Source organism: Chinchilla lanigera, unplaced genomic scaffold (assembly GCF_000276665.1).
Source record: "Chinchilla lanigera isolate Chin_1 unplaced genomic scaffold, ChiLan1.0 scaffold00021, whole genome shotgun sequence".
NCBI lineage: Eukaryota > Metazoa > Chordata > Mammalia > Rodentia > Chinchillidae > Chinchilla > Chinchilla lanigera.
In genome coordinates, this window is record NW_004955422.1 from 5,900,751 (window position 1) to 5,918,403 (window position 17,653).

The following is a 17,653-nucleotide window of genomic DNA, read 5'->3' on the forward strand; positions in this document are numbered from 1 at the left end:
TATTATTTTAGTAAGGTTCTGTGTGTCTGTGGAGGAGGAGGTAAAGATAGACATCTGAAGAACCATAAAACTGGACAATAAGAAGACATAACATCTTATTTTAAATATGGCCCAACCAAAGTGAAAAACATTTCACATGCAGAGGGAAAAGCACTTCAGTCACTGCAGGAGAAAACTGCTCATTAAGTGGTTATTAATAATTTACAAATTACTAATAACCAACATTTCTTAAAGTTATTTTTCTGTTAAATGTGACTATGGTTAAGTCAGTCTGGAAGGGCCTATTTCTCACTGATGATGTCTGCCTCATGAGGCTATTAGCTGGGGTCTAAGCATCATTATCTGTCATCACCTCATAGTTTATCAAGCTGGAGTCTGTTTACTGTGTACTCCTTTTTTGTTTTTTTGTGTATGAGCAGCAGAGCATGTCTAATAACAAATTTTATGTTGCCCTAATAATAAGAATTGACTAATCACTAAGAGATGGCACCTCGGTGCGAGGCAGCCGTACCCTGAGAAGATTGTGGTACATTATATAAGGCACCACGGCAGTCGCTGAGGATCTTTAGTCAGGTGAGCAGAACTGCGCCCTCAGTACTGGGTGGTTGTTTTGAAGACTTGGTGAAAGACATGGTAAAGGAAGCACACATATGTGCATGCGCACACACACATGCATGTTCACATGCACGCATTCAGATTTTGCCCTCGATTCCATTAGAAAGCAAGAAGGAAACCAATAATCCCTTATCCTGATTTACTTAAGATGAGTCAGTCTTTTTCAGCTGGACCTCAGAGTTCAAGCTTCTTTCTCTAAAAGAGAGGAGGTTAGAGCATGTTTTTCCATGGAAAGCATTCAATGTTTTACAATGCCTTTTGTTTGCACTGCTGCTACAATTACTGTTAATTTAGCTTTTCTCACAAACTACCTCACTTGATGTACACAGGGTTTTCTGGCAGGTTGGATCATCTTTGTCTTGTCAGTCTTTTCTGAGTTTATTTCCTGCCATCCTCTTCCTCACTCGCCTCTGCCTCCTGTCACAGCCGTATTTTAGCTGCTTTCCTATCTCAGGAGGTTCCCATTACTTTTAGCTTTCTGTAGAACATTTTCACCTGCTCTTTGCCTGATGCAGTTCTTGGGTCTACGCTTTACTACCAATTTCCTGAGAAAGCTTTGCCTGACACACACTTACCTAGGATGGGAATATCTGTCCAATAGATATATGCCACAGTTATTAATGTAAGTAACTATTTATGCCTTGCTTTTCATTGCTTCTGGTGTGCAAGAGGGAAGAAAACAAGACTGCATCCCAGTGAGAACCTAGCAATGGCATACAAACAGCAGCTGCTCAATGACTAATGAACAAATGAATTGTACTTATGCCGTAAATGAACATGAACTTTGCAAGTAAAAGTTACTTGCCTGGGTTTTAGAAGTCTTTTTCATTTTTAAAAGTCTTTTTCATTGCTCACTATCTAGCAATGACTTCCTACCTTGGTGGGAACGCACACAACTTACAAATCAGCTGGGAACTATATTATATGGAGCAGTGATCAAGTGTATTAGTTATCAGTGAGAGGGAGAAGCAAGAAGAGAAAAATTAATATTACTAGCAAAGGAAAGTGTTATTAAACTATCTTTAAAGATGAAGTAGATGGTTAATAAGAAGGAAAAGAAAAGTGCAAAAATCAACCAGAATCAAAGTGTCATTGCTAGATCAGGCCCTCAGGCCATACATGCATTCCTTTATGAAAATCACATGACCACTCAGTCTTGAGTTTGCAGTTCTGTGAACCATTGATTACATACTCTCTGGATTTCCCTCCCTCTTAATATCCTGCATTGATAGCCCATGTGGTGTTCAGCTCACAGATAAATATATTTCACTGCTCTCTAAGGAGAAAAGGCCTTGGGATTAATTCCTGCCCTAAATCACCATGTTTTTATGATTTCTTCATTCTTTTTTCTCTTTTCTTTCTTTCTCTTTTTTTTTTTTTTTTTTTTTTGATACAATTGAACTCATAACCTCAGGCTTGGCAGGCAGGCACTGTGCCATTGAGCCATATTTCCATCTCTGATATCTCCATTCTGTTACATGTGTCCCATGGCCATAAATCAAATTTTAATCTCAGCTATATCAGTACTGTTCAAATTGTTCAGTAACTATATATGTTAATTATTTAATAAACTAATTAAAAGGCATAGTTTTTTAAAATGTTTTTTTTTTTTTTTTTTGGTTTTTCTCTGGTACCGGGAACCGAACTCACGACCTTGCGCTTGCCAGGCAGGCGGTTTGCCGCTGAGCTAAATCCCCAGCCCCTAAAATGTATTTTAAAGAGAGTAAAAATACAAATAAAACAATACAGAATTTCAAAGCAACATGATAGAAAATTAACAATGGCTGTTATATTGCATATTGTTATCTTTAAAGTAGTTGCTCAGATTACCAGATATAGGCATGCGAGTTTGATCAAACAATTAATCATTAACTGTTCATTTCAATAAACCAATAGAAATTAGCAATATAATTAATTATCTTAGCTATCTTGTGAGTATATGTATTTTCCCTTTTGTTCTCCTTTCCCCCATCCTAGTTTTTTCCATTTGAGCAGTTTTATTCCTTTCGTTTTCACTACATCTATTTACCTTTTTGATCTTATTTTAAAAACCTGAAAGAAGGCATATTTTTTATTTTAAAGGGAAAAGAATAAAACCAAAACAACAAAAACAAAGACAAAAACAAAAACAAAAAAACACAAAAACAATAGAAATGACACAAAATAAAAGGAAGGTGACAGAAAATCAACAATAGTTGTATTAATTTTTGTTATCTTCAAAGTAGTTGCTCATTTTACCAGAAATAAGTATGCAAGATTGATCAAACAACTAAACATTAACTGTTCCTTTCAATAAACCAATATAAAGACAGACTTTTTTTTAGTTTTAGGAAATATGAATTGACTCCCATAAATCTGAATTTTTATTAAATTCCTCTGTTAAATCCAATGTAGCTTTTTCATTGCTCTATATTTAAGAAATATTGACATCCTTCTTTGGTTGATCTCCATTACTCAAGGATATTTGAATCAATTTAAATCTATTCTTAGAAGGAAATGTTGACATCAAGAGGATAAGTATGTTGGATTATATCACAGAAAAGGTGTAGTTCAGTAGACCAAAATGTGGTTATTTGTTTGTACCTTTATACTTTAGTAATGTGGTAGCCCTGTGTATCGCTAAGGGATTACTAATGAAATCTCTCATGCAGTCAATATGAGGTGACATGTTTTACAGATATTCAGCTTTGAACCAGGATATCCTGGCTTATTTACAATTTGAGAAAACTCTAACTTTTTTAGCTTTATTTTATTTGGCAAATAATAACTGTGTATTTTTATCAGGTGTATGGTGATGTTTGACTCATGCCTAGACTGAAGAATGAACCTCTTCCTCCTTTCTAACTGTAACCTCATATCATAGACCATTTATTTTGTCTCTTTTTCCCCATCCACCACCTACCTCCAGCCACTAGTAACCATCATTGTGCTTTCTAATTTTGCTGATCAACGTTTTTAGATTGCACATGTGAGAAAGGCCACACAGGATTTTCTGTGCTTGGCTTATTTCACTTGGCATAATAATCACTTTTTTTTTTTCCTCCTAAAAGTGGATCTAGCATATGCTCCATAAAGCTCACCACGGGGCATCTATACAAAGGAATGGAAATCAGAATTGTGATTTCCCATGTTCTTTGTAGCACTTCTCACAGGAACTAAAAAATTGAAACAACCTAACTGTCCATCAGTGGATATATGGAGATTTATATATATATATATATATATATATATATATATATATATATATATTCTTTAGCTTCACCCTCCTCCTCAAAGAGGAAGTCATGCTACTTGCAATATCATAAATTAACCTTTGCCTTTGTAATCTGCTTCTTTCCACAGTCCTCCCATTTGACTGAGTCATTATTAGCGCTTTTCTACTTCTTGTTATGCCCTAAACTAAAACTAAATGGTTATGTCTCCTCATCCCCAGACACGGTTGTGTTTTAATGGCGGGCAATGTGACTGCCTAGGTATAATTGTTAAAAGCGCTCTGGAGTACTTCTGGAGAGATGTGATTATATAAATGGAAGTCATCACTGTGGTGTCTAAATTGGAATTTTTAGTTTGAGTGCGAGGGCTTGGGATATAACCTGCTTCTGATTGCAAGGGAATCAGTAGTTCATATCAGTGTTGAATTGATGCATCGAAATTATGGCCCTGATTCTGAACGGCACTGAAGTATCAATAGATCAGTCCAGTGGCAAAGGCAGGGAGGGAGAAAACTGAGGCAGACAGATGAGGAGATGGTTTGTGACGTCAGGGTGACTGAATGAAATCCCGGCAGGCCAACTGAGCTATTTGAATGCCTTCTAGGGGAGCAGAAGCAAAGATAGTCTGGGCTACTCAGAACTCATAAGTACAGAAAGTAATATCTTTATCACGTTTTAAAAACAAACCCATACATTGATCTTGTCTTAGGTTAGCCAAACACAAAAGAACAAGTAAACAAATAAAAAACCATTTCCAAAACCACTACTTTGCTCTTTCCTACAAGTTAACACACTCTACCTTTACAGCTCACTCTCCATTCTCCATCAGCCACAATAGCCTCCGTGCTGTAGATCCAATATGGCAGCCACTCTCATCCTTCAGGGACCTCACTTGGTCTTCTCTTTCCCTAAAATCTCTCCCCTAGCATATATGATAACTCAGTCCACATCCTGCTTAGTTGCTCAATCAGCTGCAAAGAGGGCTTCTCCCTGCATATTCTCCTTAAAATCACACTCCTGTCTTACTTCTAGCAGCCTTTAAACCCACTGATCAATTATTTGAGCTTCATAGACTTTCTTAGATATAGAATAATCACTACTGATTTATTATCAATTTCTGTAAATCACAAAAAGTAATGTTTTCTTCTGTTACTTCACCACAACAAGTTCATTATCTAGAACCATGCTTAATTCTTGGTAGTCACTCAGTAAATTTGCTGAATGAATGGATTCATGATTAATGAGTTAACAATATGATAAATACAGGGGCTGGGGATTTAGCTCAGTGGCAAAAAGCACCTGCCTGGCAAGCTCAAGGTTGTGAGTTCGGTTCCCGGTACCGGAGAAAAAACAAAAACAAAATGGTTAATACTTGTATCAAGATGGTAAATACTGTTATCAAAAATATGGGGAAAAGGAAGCTATTTAATTGACTTTAAATTTAATTTAAATGTTATGGTACTTATGCTTACATATTCCTTCCATACATCTTCTTATAAACACCTAGAGAAAGACACCTTTGTATTTACACTTTTGCATCACTTGTCTCTTCCACAGTTCTTGCATACCCAGATTTTTAAAAACAGCAACCACAGTTGGGGATGAAATATTATATACTTACTCCAATAGTATTTAAGGAGGCCCCATTTTGTATCAGGGTTTTGGACAGGGTGTAAGGATACAGCAGATTCCAGGTTCACTACACAATGCAGTCTTGCTATAGTGATTTTAACTTTTAGTTAGGTAAAATGAACAAGTAAAAAAGCAGCAAAGTGTCAAAAGAAAATTTCATAACACACTGGGACTCCACACAAGGAGCGCCTAACTATAAAAGGGACTACAGAAAAACCTGCCAGGCAAAATTTTTTTTTTTTTAAATTTTACGAGTACATGTTTGCTGTCCATTCAGTTCAGAGTCACCGAGGGGAGTGGTTACATATATGTGCCACAGCTTTTGTTTTCATTTTAAAAATTCCTTTCCCTTTCCTTCCCGTTCCTGAAAAATGGAACAGAATAGAAATGTTTCTTTTCCCAAAAGTGAGACCTGAGAGAGAGGATCCAAGAAGAGAAAGTAGATCCACAGGGAAGAGAATACAACTGGATGTTGGATGTTATATATTCAGGGGCTGAAAGAAAAATGGTATTGTGAGAACATCAGATTAGCAGATAAAGTAGCAGGGCAAAAGTTGCATAGAAAGGTCCTGGCATTTGGAACTGTGTTGAAATGCTTGGATTTTATCTCAACAGCAATATAAGCTACAGCAGTCTTTCATGCATTTGTAGATATTTTTTTCTCCTTTGTTCAACATGTAGAAAGATTGCATTTCTCCACCTGGTGTCCATTGATTGCTTTGGTCAATTAAACATAAGAAGAACTGTCATATTTTACATTTAGGCAAACGTTCTAATCTCTAAGATACTGCTTATATCGCTCTGGACTAGCAGAGAGATCCAATCAATCCTGTGAATCCTGAAGCTCCCTCAACCTAAATCTTTAGGCGTCTATGATAAGTAGAGACCACTGCTGAATCTTTTCTTTGCTTTGCAAAATTCTGTTGTATTTGGCAGAACTTACAATGCATAGGAATGTTTTGGTTTTGCAGAATGTCAACAATCATTAATATGTGTACGGTGCAGCAAAATAGGCTTTTGAAAATTTACTTTGACAACAGTGGGAAAATAGTTTGCAGTGAGAAAGTTCAGAGGCCCAAAGACCAGGTTTGAGGATACTGCATTCATTTAAAGGAGAGAAGGTGCAGCAATCATATGTGTTTTGCAAATATCAGGTAAGAGAATGGTAATTGCAGCAAGACCGCAGTTATTCATATTAGTAATTTTAAAAGGGATAGATTAAAAATGTATTTGGGTACTAGAGAAGACAGAAATGACTGATAGGATACACGCACAGGAAAGAAGAATTAAGGTCATTCGTGAGATTCTCAGGTCTCTGGGGTTATTTGATTTCATAAACTCAGCAGGATGTAGAAACCTAAAGGAAGAATACAGTCCTTAGGAAAATGGGATAAGTCATTAGTTCACTTTAAGATAGGTTAGCTTTGAGAAGCACATCAGAAATTCAAATTTACATATATGTAGACAACATATTTTAGTAAATTAAGGCTCAAGAAAGAGGTCTGCACCAAAGGTCTCAATTGTAAAGCTCTAGAATATAAATGACAATTTAAACCATAGATTGGGATGAGATCACCCTGAGAGTGTGTACTCAAAATGCAATTAAGCATATCACAGGATTGTCCCTTCTTGATTGGTAGGGACACACATGGCAACAGAAGACTATAACACCACATCATCTTGGAAAATAATACAGAAGAAAAATTATCCAAACTTGACTTGATTCTCAATAACACAATACTGAATTGAGGAGTCCAGAATAGGCTCTATATGTTTATGTATGCTTTACTTATACCCCAACCCAAACTTGTTCTAATAGAAATTACATATTCACATTTTAGAGAGAGGAAATTTAATAATCTACTCTGTTTTAAAACCTGTGGTCTCTATACAGATCTGCATTTGCATCTTTATTTTCTTCTGTCATTGGAGTAAATAGACAGAAATAAAGTCCAGAAATTTAACTGGAGATAAGCTCTTCTTCCCATTTAATTATTTTTGAAGGGACCGTAAGAGATAAGCTTATTCATATTGCATAGTGCATGCATAAATAACTTGATAAGTTCAGTCCACAAATGAGTTCAATTATGATGCTGCTGTTATGATAAATTTATTTGGCTGTTCATTCGGAATCATTTTGTCTATGCCTGCCGTCAGAGGAGCAAAATGGGCAATTTGATTTAGTTTTGTCATCTCTTGTAGAATAAATTGCATTGATATCAGGTGTCCTATGGTTGACAAATTAATGTTGAGTTATCATGGCACACAATTTATTTGCATTTGGGATTGAGGAAGCTTGTGATCTCTGAGAAACACTTATCTCAAAATAGCATGACATTTTAAATTCGGATGTTTTTGGAGAAAAAATTTCAGAAAATTCTATTTTTATTGGTTTGGTCTACTTCATAAGGTTCTGTAAAGGTTCTCTGGCATGGTTTTAAAGTAAATAAAATTAAAAATATTTAGCATTAATCCACGTAATGAAGTCAAAGATGTTGAAGAGAACAAAAGTCCTTGCCTTATAACTGGCCCTACACAGGTGCGGCCGTAGATTAATGAGAACATAGACTTGGAATATGGGAAGAGAGTAGGAGTTTAGGTTATGATCCTAATCAAAGGTTATGCTAATTTTACTTCAAGAAAGCAAGATTGTGGGCTCCAGAGTGATTTTTCAATGTGTATTTTGACAGGTGATTCTGAGGTCCCTTGGCAAACAAGGAAACATAACCACTAGAGGTAGAGGCAGCAACACGCACAGACTATCTGAAATAGAGTATCATCCGTTTCTAGTGTTGCAAAGAGTCATTCAATAATGGGTGTGGAAGAGTGGTAAATGATGTGTCTGGAAAGGTCAGTGTTCACCAACATTTCAGATCAAACTTCATTTACACTCAGATGGGTTCCATCCCTTCAGAGAAGGGACTGTTAAGGCGGTAGTTCGAGCTCACAGCTTTTGGACTGCACACTAGCCTCAGCTGGTAGTCCACACACAGCCGTAAGACAGTCATGTACATTATTTCACAGTAAGGCAAAGTCTCTTCATTATTCTACATGATTTTGCTTTTTGACAAATTTTTCTCTCAGAAGAAGTTGGCTTTCCCACGTGTCCCCAGTGTGTCATTTAAAGACAATTGAAAACAATGTGCATAAAGTTTGGTGGAAAACAGTCTGCAAAAGTTGTAGTCCCCACAGGTTTTGCAGATGTACTGGAAAATCCACTGGAGTTAGATCTCAAATATCCAGCATCATCATACTGTAATTAGCTAGGGGAAGTTGGGTTTCTAAACACATCTCAGCTTCACTGCCTTTGTCTGTTGGTTTGAAGATAGAAATACACAATACCTAAGGAACCTTCAACTTTTAAGTTATATAATTTTATGAGATTATTAAACTAAGTATTCTTAATTATCTTAGACCCATAATAATTTAAACTACTCAAAGACTGCATCAGGCACTTACCCAGGCAAGACATTTTGAAACATCGTATACTGTTCGTTGTGTTAGGCGTGAAGAATAAAATGGTGGACACATTTTATAAAGCAGGATTAGTCCCTTGAAAGTTACATTCTGGTTGGAGAAAAGAAAGCTTAATGTGATTGGATTGGAATACTCTGTGAATGGAAAAGAAATGGTACAAGAGCTGGGGAAACCACAGGAAAAGTGAGGGGTATGTGTGAGTGAGTAACAGGATGGATGAGGCACGTTGATTCCTGTATTCTGAGAAGGGTGTGCGTGGCATGAAACCTGGTCAGGGGAGACTCTCTGGAGAAGTGACCTTTGGAGGGAGGAGATGGGAAAGAAGCTTCTCAACAAGGATTTGTGGATATTCTAGGGCATTCACCAACTTCTTAGTAGCATATGGCCTTTAAAAGGCCAGGAAAGCAAATTATAGGACAATACTTCATGGACTATCTGAAGCTGTACGATTTAAATTTTGACAGATTCTTATTTCATTTCATGCAAATGGATTCCATGGTATTTGGACTGCCTGAAAGAAGAGTGTCGTATTGTTCTTCCTTGTATTTTATCATGTTGAGTATTTTTCAAAATCATGTTTCAGGAAAGCAAGTAAGGATATGAACCAGGCTTCTTCTCCATCTGTGAACACCAGGATGGGTTAATTCATCTCAGAGTAAGCACCTTGTTCATATCTTGTCTTTGTTGTTTCTGGATCAGCATATGCCTTTTGCAATCTGTGTGGCAGGTCCATGTGCATTTTGATCAGTTAGAGGAAGATTATCATATAGCCAGTTAGAGGCAAATTACATGTACTATAGTGAGTCTCCATAGCGGTCTTTTCTAGTAACTTTACTGGTGGCCTTTCAGTGGTCTTTAAATTGAGGCTGATGGGAGTAGGACCCTCTGTGGGCCTCTGAGTAGGCCCTCTGTGTCTGCAGGTTGTATTTAAGGAAAGAAGAATAGATAATTTTATTTAAGTAACCCCATAAGCTTAAATCTTAATGAGGCATATAATTTTGCAATTTTATTTGGAAATTCTGTTCTACAAAGTTTGCCTTATTTGCAGATTGTGTGGATAAAAATGTCTAGTACAGTATATGCTGGAGTTTGAAAAGTACCCCCCAAAAAACTGAGATTTGACATGAGCTAAGGAGTCAGTTATATATAGTATTTGAAGCTAATAGGGTGATGGAGACACTCAGATAATGTGTTCTTCATCACATCTGTTTCAGAAATAACGTCATGTGAATATAAATGTATTATTTTTCATGGACTAAATTACCTCCTATTAAAGTAATACTAAAACATTTTCTATTGTTTGAACCTGTGAATCAACAAAGAAAAAAATTCTCAACTCTTACTTAGAAATTTATTTTTCATTAAATAACACATTATGGTTCCCTGTGCTCATTTTATAATAGTATTGGAAAGAGAACATTAAAGTGTATAGTGTTTGCTTGTTTTTTTTTACATGAGAATAATAAAACTTAATACTTTTCAATTGCTACCTGGATTTGCTATGAAGGCAATTTCGCTGTTCTGCTTACTGCTATAACTTAAGTACAATCCATGTTGAGTGCAATTTTTCTAATTAAAAATGATCACGCCAGAGGATTTTTTTCAACCATGATGCATAATGCACCACATCCATGGAAAATAAAATATTAAGTAGCCAAAAAATTCAGGGTCTATCTCAGACTCTCTTATGACACAATCCCTCAATACTTATCTGCTTGCATATGTTTCTGTCTAGCATATGTTGAAACATTGCTATATAGGGGTAGGTTTGATAAAATCCAAAAGAGTACTCACGGAGTAGCAAAAGCACTAGATAATACAGGATACAAGTAGCCTCATATAGTTTGAAATTACACATGAACAAATTCAAGGGAGCTGCTGTAGCCATGGGACATCATTCTTTGAAGAGAAGCCTGACTCAGAAACAATTCCGGACTCTTTTAATTTGAAATTTTCTTCTTAATTGCTTATCCTCCATGCTGGAAAGATATAAACAAATGAGAAATGAGGCATGTACCGAAAAAAACTATATTTTCTTAATTTTCAGGTTGTTATGAGAATAATTAAAAATATTTTGAGTTAAATTTTGAAGGCAATCTACTTCTGCACTTTAGCCTTTTTATGTTTTGCATAATGTTGAGCAGATTAGTTGATATCTTAAGTCTGTTTTTGTTTTCAAAATACAGATAATGCTAATGTACAACTTTACTATGAGGATTGATGATAATGTACACAAAGTACCGGCTATAGACCATTATTAGATAGAGCAGTAGCTTCTCACAGGTCTGCTTCAACAGAAATGTGGCACAGATAGGAAAAAGAGAAGTGATTTGATTTACAAGCTAGCTTTTAACTCCTTGTCCTAAACTGAGATTTCATGGCTTACACAACTGCTGGAGGGCATTTTAAGCAACATTTTTACTACGAATTACCCCACTGAACATTAGTCAATTAAAACGAGTCTTAGCAATTTTCTTGGTCCCTTCAATTGTGAAACCAATAGCTACATATATAATTGAACATTTCTTCCATTGCCCGAATACTTGGAGTTGGGTTTCATGTATTTCTGAATCAAAGAGCATGCACTTTCAGGAGCCTAGCCTACTTCAGCTTATATTAATTATTTGCCTGGTGATGGTTTCCAATTTTACAATTACCATTAAATTGAGCTTGGAGATTGCCTTAGATGACAGCTTTTTTCTCCTGCAAAATATTGGGCATGCCCATAGTATATGTTCAGACATAAGCAGTTAAGAGTGCAGTAAGGAAATTTACCATAACGATGAAGAGCCTGGACTTTGGAAAGAGGCATTTCCTTTCAATTCTGCACTTCACCGTTCATCAGGTGTGTTATCAAGGTTATTAAATTCACTGTGCTTCACCACATCATCAGGTTTTTTTAAAGATAAGCTCATAAAGATTAAATTTGTTAATGTATGAACAAGCTTGAGAGCAGTACCTGGTCCATAGATGGTCAATAAACACTAGCTACAGTTGAAATGCAAGCACAGTGTTTGCAGACTGTCAAACAACCACCAAACCACGTGGCCTGATGTCCATGTCTATTGGAGCTGCTGTCCTAACTACCAGACTATTTCATTTGTATTTATTTCTAACAGGTAACTAACTGCTGTGCACAGACAGAGCTGAGGAATAATCTCCTGTTGATTAGCCAGTCAAATTACTTGAATCACCTCTTCACATCCCATTCAGTACATAATTAGTGTTTATTTCAATTTTGCTATTCATTATGCAAATTCATTGCAGAAGAGCCTTAGGACTGGGTGTTGTTGTGTCTCATGTCTGTTTTGCTGGTAGTCATTGAGATGAAAATGGGCAGGTCCTAGAAAGCTTCTGTTTTGCTTAATTTGGTGAATGTCTTCTATATTTTGGTCAAAGTACTATCTCTGTTTCATTATCACAGTTAATTATTTATAGAAATCAGAACATTGTTTATAGTTGTGGAGCTGATTAATTGAAGTGGTTTCTCACAGTCTGATTTGTTTCAGTGTAGCTGGACAAACGTTTCCAGTCAACACACCGCAGGAAGCAGTGGTGTGAGTTGGATGATACAGTAAATATTTTCCATTGCCTGCTACAGTATTTGATAATAAAATGTGCTAACCTGCAGTAGGAGCTTATGTTGTCTCCAAATGAATGAGATACTCAGGGGCAGCATCATGGTCATTGCCCAAGCAGGAATGCACTGTCAATAGGTGCCACCTGTGTAGAGGTGCTAGCAGAAGTATCAACCCTCTACATTTGAGAATAATGCTGGGAAAGGTTTTGTTTTCAACCAGGCATGCTAGTGGTTTTCCACATTTGGCTATTTAAAACACCTAGTGAGCAAAGGGAGTAATATTGCTAATGAAGTGTACTGTTTTACATTTTCTACTGGTAGGAAGGAGATCTGTCTTCTACAGCTACATATATACATATCCTTATGTACTTACCTGTTTATATCCAACAAAGTACAACACACCTCACTGGTTTTGTTACATCCATTACAACGTGATAGCAATGCAATAAAACACATTCAGCTGTGAATACAATATTTGCTGGTACTAAGTAATTGATAAACTCCAGGTATGGCATTTGACCATTGTAAGTTTTGGTTCTCTTAGGGCTTAGAGGGAATGGTGTTCTGCATTAAATGACACTGTAAATGATGAATGATAAAGCTGCCTATGAAACACTTTGTGTAAGGTAGGTTTCCTACATATGTTGGTTTGTCCTCATCCCTCTGACACAATGTGGACCACATTCAGTCCATTCAAGTAGGCAGATATGGATCACTGCTGCAGAGCTATGTTATGTCATGAGGAAGTAGTGGTGGATAGGGATCTCTGTATATTCTTAGTAATTCTTTACTCTCATGAGACTATAAATGTCTACCTTACTTGCTACAAGCATTTTCAATGTGAAACATGAATCCAGAATAAAGGAGTTAACAAGGGCAAAGAGTGTTGGGTATTGGGAAAGGGAACATTTCCAGCAGAGAGCAAAAGCTACAGGTAATTTTAAGTCAATGCATGTATCAAAAATAAAAACTTTATTTTTATGTCATTGAGTCACACCTACCTAATGATGATAATACCATGTGCCCTAGGATGGATATATTTTTTTTTATTTTGTTTTGTTTTTCTTCCAGTACCAGGAATCAAACTCATGACCTTGCACTTGCCAGGCAGGTGCTTTTGCCACTGAGCTAAATCCACAGCCTCTAGGATGGATATTAAAGAACAGAAGTTTTAGGTAATGAATGTGCTTCCATACTTGAGAAATTTGATAGATTAAGCAATAGAATTGTCATGACCAATAAGTACTTCTGCCCTCCCTTTTTCTTAGTGAAGACTAGTAATGCCAAGAACTCTGGTGAGAAGGGAAAATCTTGTTAAATACGTGTGGCTGTACTGTCAGGATTGCGGGTCTACATTTACTAAATATTTTCTATGCACCAGGCTGTGTTGAACACTTTATAAGGCAACATTTCACTGCACTCCATAAGTAAAGCCTGTTATGCTTTTTGAGCTAAATAAATGAAAATTTAAAGTTCACACAACATTTATCTAAGGTGACACAGCTAAAACTGAATGCAAGCAGAGAGTTTTGAACTCTTTTTGAATTATTCCAAGTAGCTGGACATCAGTCTCCTATAGTTTTGAACTGAATGGTATGGAGTTAAAACGTTGCAGAGAAAGGCCCCGTGTTATTTAGTTTCTGTAAAAACTTTGGCTAATGAATAACAAACATCTAGGGATTAAGAGGCTGAAGGACAAGGTATGGTGTGTTGAAACTCTTTGAGCCCTGTATTCTTCTCAATGTGAATAATCTTTACCTTATCAGTCTGTTATAAGGATGAAGTATGCTAGTGTGTAAATGCTGAGGGTATTACTTGGTGCAGAGTGGATATTTACCCAACCATGTGATTTATCAGAGAGAAAACTGTGCATAAAGCTTCACAGAGCAATATCCCTGAATTATTGCAAAAATTGAGGGAATCATTGCAATGATTCAATAAATAATATGCCTTTTCTCTGCCTAGGGCTTGAACTGATTAAGAAATAAAACAGCGATAAATTACCAAGTCATTTAGGAAAACAAAATTGTTGGTAAAGGCAAGATTGGTTGACATAGCAGCATCTGCAGGCAAAATGGGCAGGTTTACTGAAACCTAGATTAGACAGGCTTACGCTTCATTCAAAGGCAAAGCCCAATGTGGAGAGTCACAGCTTGGAGTGGGGTTCAAAAAAGGACCCTTATTCCCTGTAGTAAAGGTTAAAAACATTGTTTCTCTCCCTTTAAAAAATCAGAAAACTGTCCTATGTTATGAAATGTAGACTAGGCAAGTGGGTTCAAGAGAGACCAAGAATATTTCTCTAACTGACTTCTACCTTATAGAAAGAAATATTAAGAATGAAGTAAAAATATTCCCCTTCACCATAAGTCAGGTCATGGTTTATTTTATTTCTCTAGATGAGTATTCCATTGGTAAGACCACCTATAGGTGTTGTTACTCATTATTTTTATGGTGCTCATGCAACCCTATTGAGTTGAAAGAATTAGACAACTTTAATACTCTCATTTAAATGATCATTTTCCTCTATAAAAATGGAAATACACTGATTATTTTATCTTACATGCATTTAAGATGAACTCTATTTAACTCAGTGCAAATCAAGAGCTTTGACACAGCCAGTAATCTGATGAAAAATCAGTTTTTGACACAAAATTTCAATAGAGTTAATATAGAATTTTTCATAGGTGACCTCAAGTATTCATGGTATGTATTTTAATTAAAAGTATGCAATACTGCTGGGTTGCAGTGAGATGTCGGTAGAAATCTTAGAAAGAGAAAAAAGGCTACTTAATAGCATTGGACTTTGTAGTTTTGGGAGTTTTTGCAAGTTTTTTTTCCAGGACATATATTTTATAAGATAATTTATAATACCCCCCCAAAGAATCATATACAAAGAGAGTGCAGGAAATCTGCCCAAAAACTAAGGACCAAAGAATCCTGCTGAGGGCCTGGATCCCACGATAATGTTCTGCATGAGTCCAGCTAAGGACCCAGAGACCACAACAATGACTCCTACGAGTCCAACTGGAGGTCCAGAGCCCATGACAACGTCTCACGCCTGCCTGTTTCACGGATCTGTGCTGGGAGGGCCCAAAATTCAGTGGTAGAATCTAGAAAGTCTGTGCCAGTGGGATGAAGGATCTATGCCAGCAGGCTGAGGGATCTACACTGAAGCCAGGAAGCAGCGTTTAAAATAAGAGCCAAAGCTCCCCTGAAAAGTAGCACAGCCATCCTAAGCAACAGTGAGGATGATTCCTCCAATGATGAATAAAGCTGAGTTCCCATCAGGAAAACCAGTGCAGCAAGCTTCCCCAGGAGACTGAGCAGTGCCTCATCTTCACCTTCGGAGCCATGAAGCGATGCACAAAGTGAGGACCACAGTTTCCCCAAAATGAACCAAAGCTATTCTCAGTGACAACAAGGTCCAGAGCGCCTCGGAGGCTGAGAACAGCCAAGATCAGGAAAACCAGCATAACAAGCTCCTCCAAAAGTACCAACACCTCCTTACAGCTTCTATCAGCTCCCAACAGCTTCTCCAACCTCCCATCAGCCTCTCTTTCTTCTCCCATTCTTCCTCTTGTGCTGCTGGCAACAGTCTTTAGGTGAACCTCCCACACCCAGTATGGTGCTTACTCGGTTTAGCTGTATGTCACAAGTTGACCAGCAGTTGTCAATCCACCACAGACCTCTAAGGGTAGACTAGGGTCCTGATAAGTACCTGTATCTGGCACTATGCACTTTAGGGAATCTTGAATAGCATATATGTGCAAATGAATGTTATGGAATTCTTTAAAGCAACATAATGTTGGACAGGATGCTATAGTCAGAAAAAAAAAATAAAATAAAACCAATAAAAATAAGCCAGGAACTTTCTCACTGATAAATCAAGCAAATATTTTTGATGCAGAATTTCTCACAAGCTTTACTAAATTAACACTCCCTGTGTGTAAGTAAACAGAGTATATGGGACATAAAATTTATTATATTTATTAACCATGGAGTGTGTCTTCAAAGAGTTTCACTTCACAAAACATATTAGCATACATGGAGTAAATAATTTCCTGACTCTAGTTATCATGAGTATTTGTTTTACTTGTCTGTATTGTAAAATAATAAATACAGGTGCTGATCTATTTTGAAGACCTATACACATGAAAACAATGTTTAAGATTAAAATGATCAGTTATCCTGATTCTCAAAAAGCCAAGGTATGCTTTTGTATTCTTCATCTCATCTCATGGAATGTATTGATTCTACCTCAGAAATGAAAACCTGGACTTTTCTTCTTGAATATAATGCTCTTCTTTGGGGAGGGGTGTTCGGGGCTTTGGTGTTTATCAGCATTTGTACATTTTTTTCTTTTCTGTGCCCAAAGCAATTTGTACAAACTTCAACTACTGCACTTAACAAGTGTGAATTATGCACAGTTAAATATCTTGCATCATTATTTTAAATTTGTCCTTTTCACATGGCCACCTACCTGTCCTCTCTTCAGTAACGTTAAACAGATAAAGACATACATACTATCCACTTCTTTTCAAGTTTTTAAGTCTAATTGAAGATATATTCATGAATTTCCAGTTGGCTGTCTGGAAGTTGTTCTTAACCCCAGCAAGTCATACTACGAACAGAATTCCCCAACATAAAATTTAAGAATTTTGACAAAACACGTTAAAACATATATTGCACAAATAAATCCTTACTTCAATATCCTCTCTTTAAATTTATATTCTGATATATCTGTTATCAATTAAGTCATGGGAGAAGCACATGGAGAGAAATTTAGGTCTAATTTCACTGTCTCCTTTGCTGTCCCCATTTCCTTCCTATACAGAGATCTGTCTACTTCTTCACAGTGTCTCTCTAGTACTATCACAACCCACCACTGTGTGCGAATGCCTGGGCATGTGCACCTGTTTTATATAAATAAATTGATGCCATCTTTATTTTATGGAATTTTCTCTCTTTATTAATATACAAGTACAGCTTTCCCCACATTATTCATTTTCATGGCTCTATGATATCACATTATACCAAGCACATTTATAAATTAGATTGAGCTGTAGCACTTGCTGTATTTTTGGTGAACCATGGCCATATGTGACATTCTTCGTTCATCTCTTTACAAACCTCTTCG

The 17,653-nt window shown here is 36.6% G+C and overlaps 1 protein-coding gene across 2 annotated transcripts in view; it reads left to right on the top strand.

Annotated features, from left to right (window-relative positions):
* Positions 1-17,653, top strand: part of Lrrc4c (leucine rich repeat containing 4C) — a 1,216,524-nt gene that overhangs the window by 263,101 nt on the left and 935,770 nt on the right. Inside the window, exon 3 of one of the 2 annotated variants that reach the window (XR_001234018.1) lies at positions 9,520-9,583. The exons of the other annotated variant lie outside the window; for it this stretch is intronic. The gene's annotated coding sequence lies outside the window, so the exon portion shown is untranslated. Of the gene's footprint in view, positions 1-9,519; positions 9,584-17,653 lie in introns of those variants that run through there. 2 annotated transcript variants of the gene reach the window in all.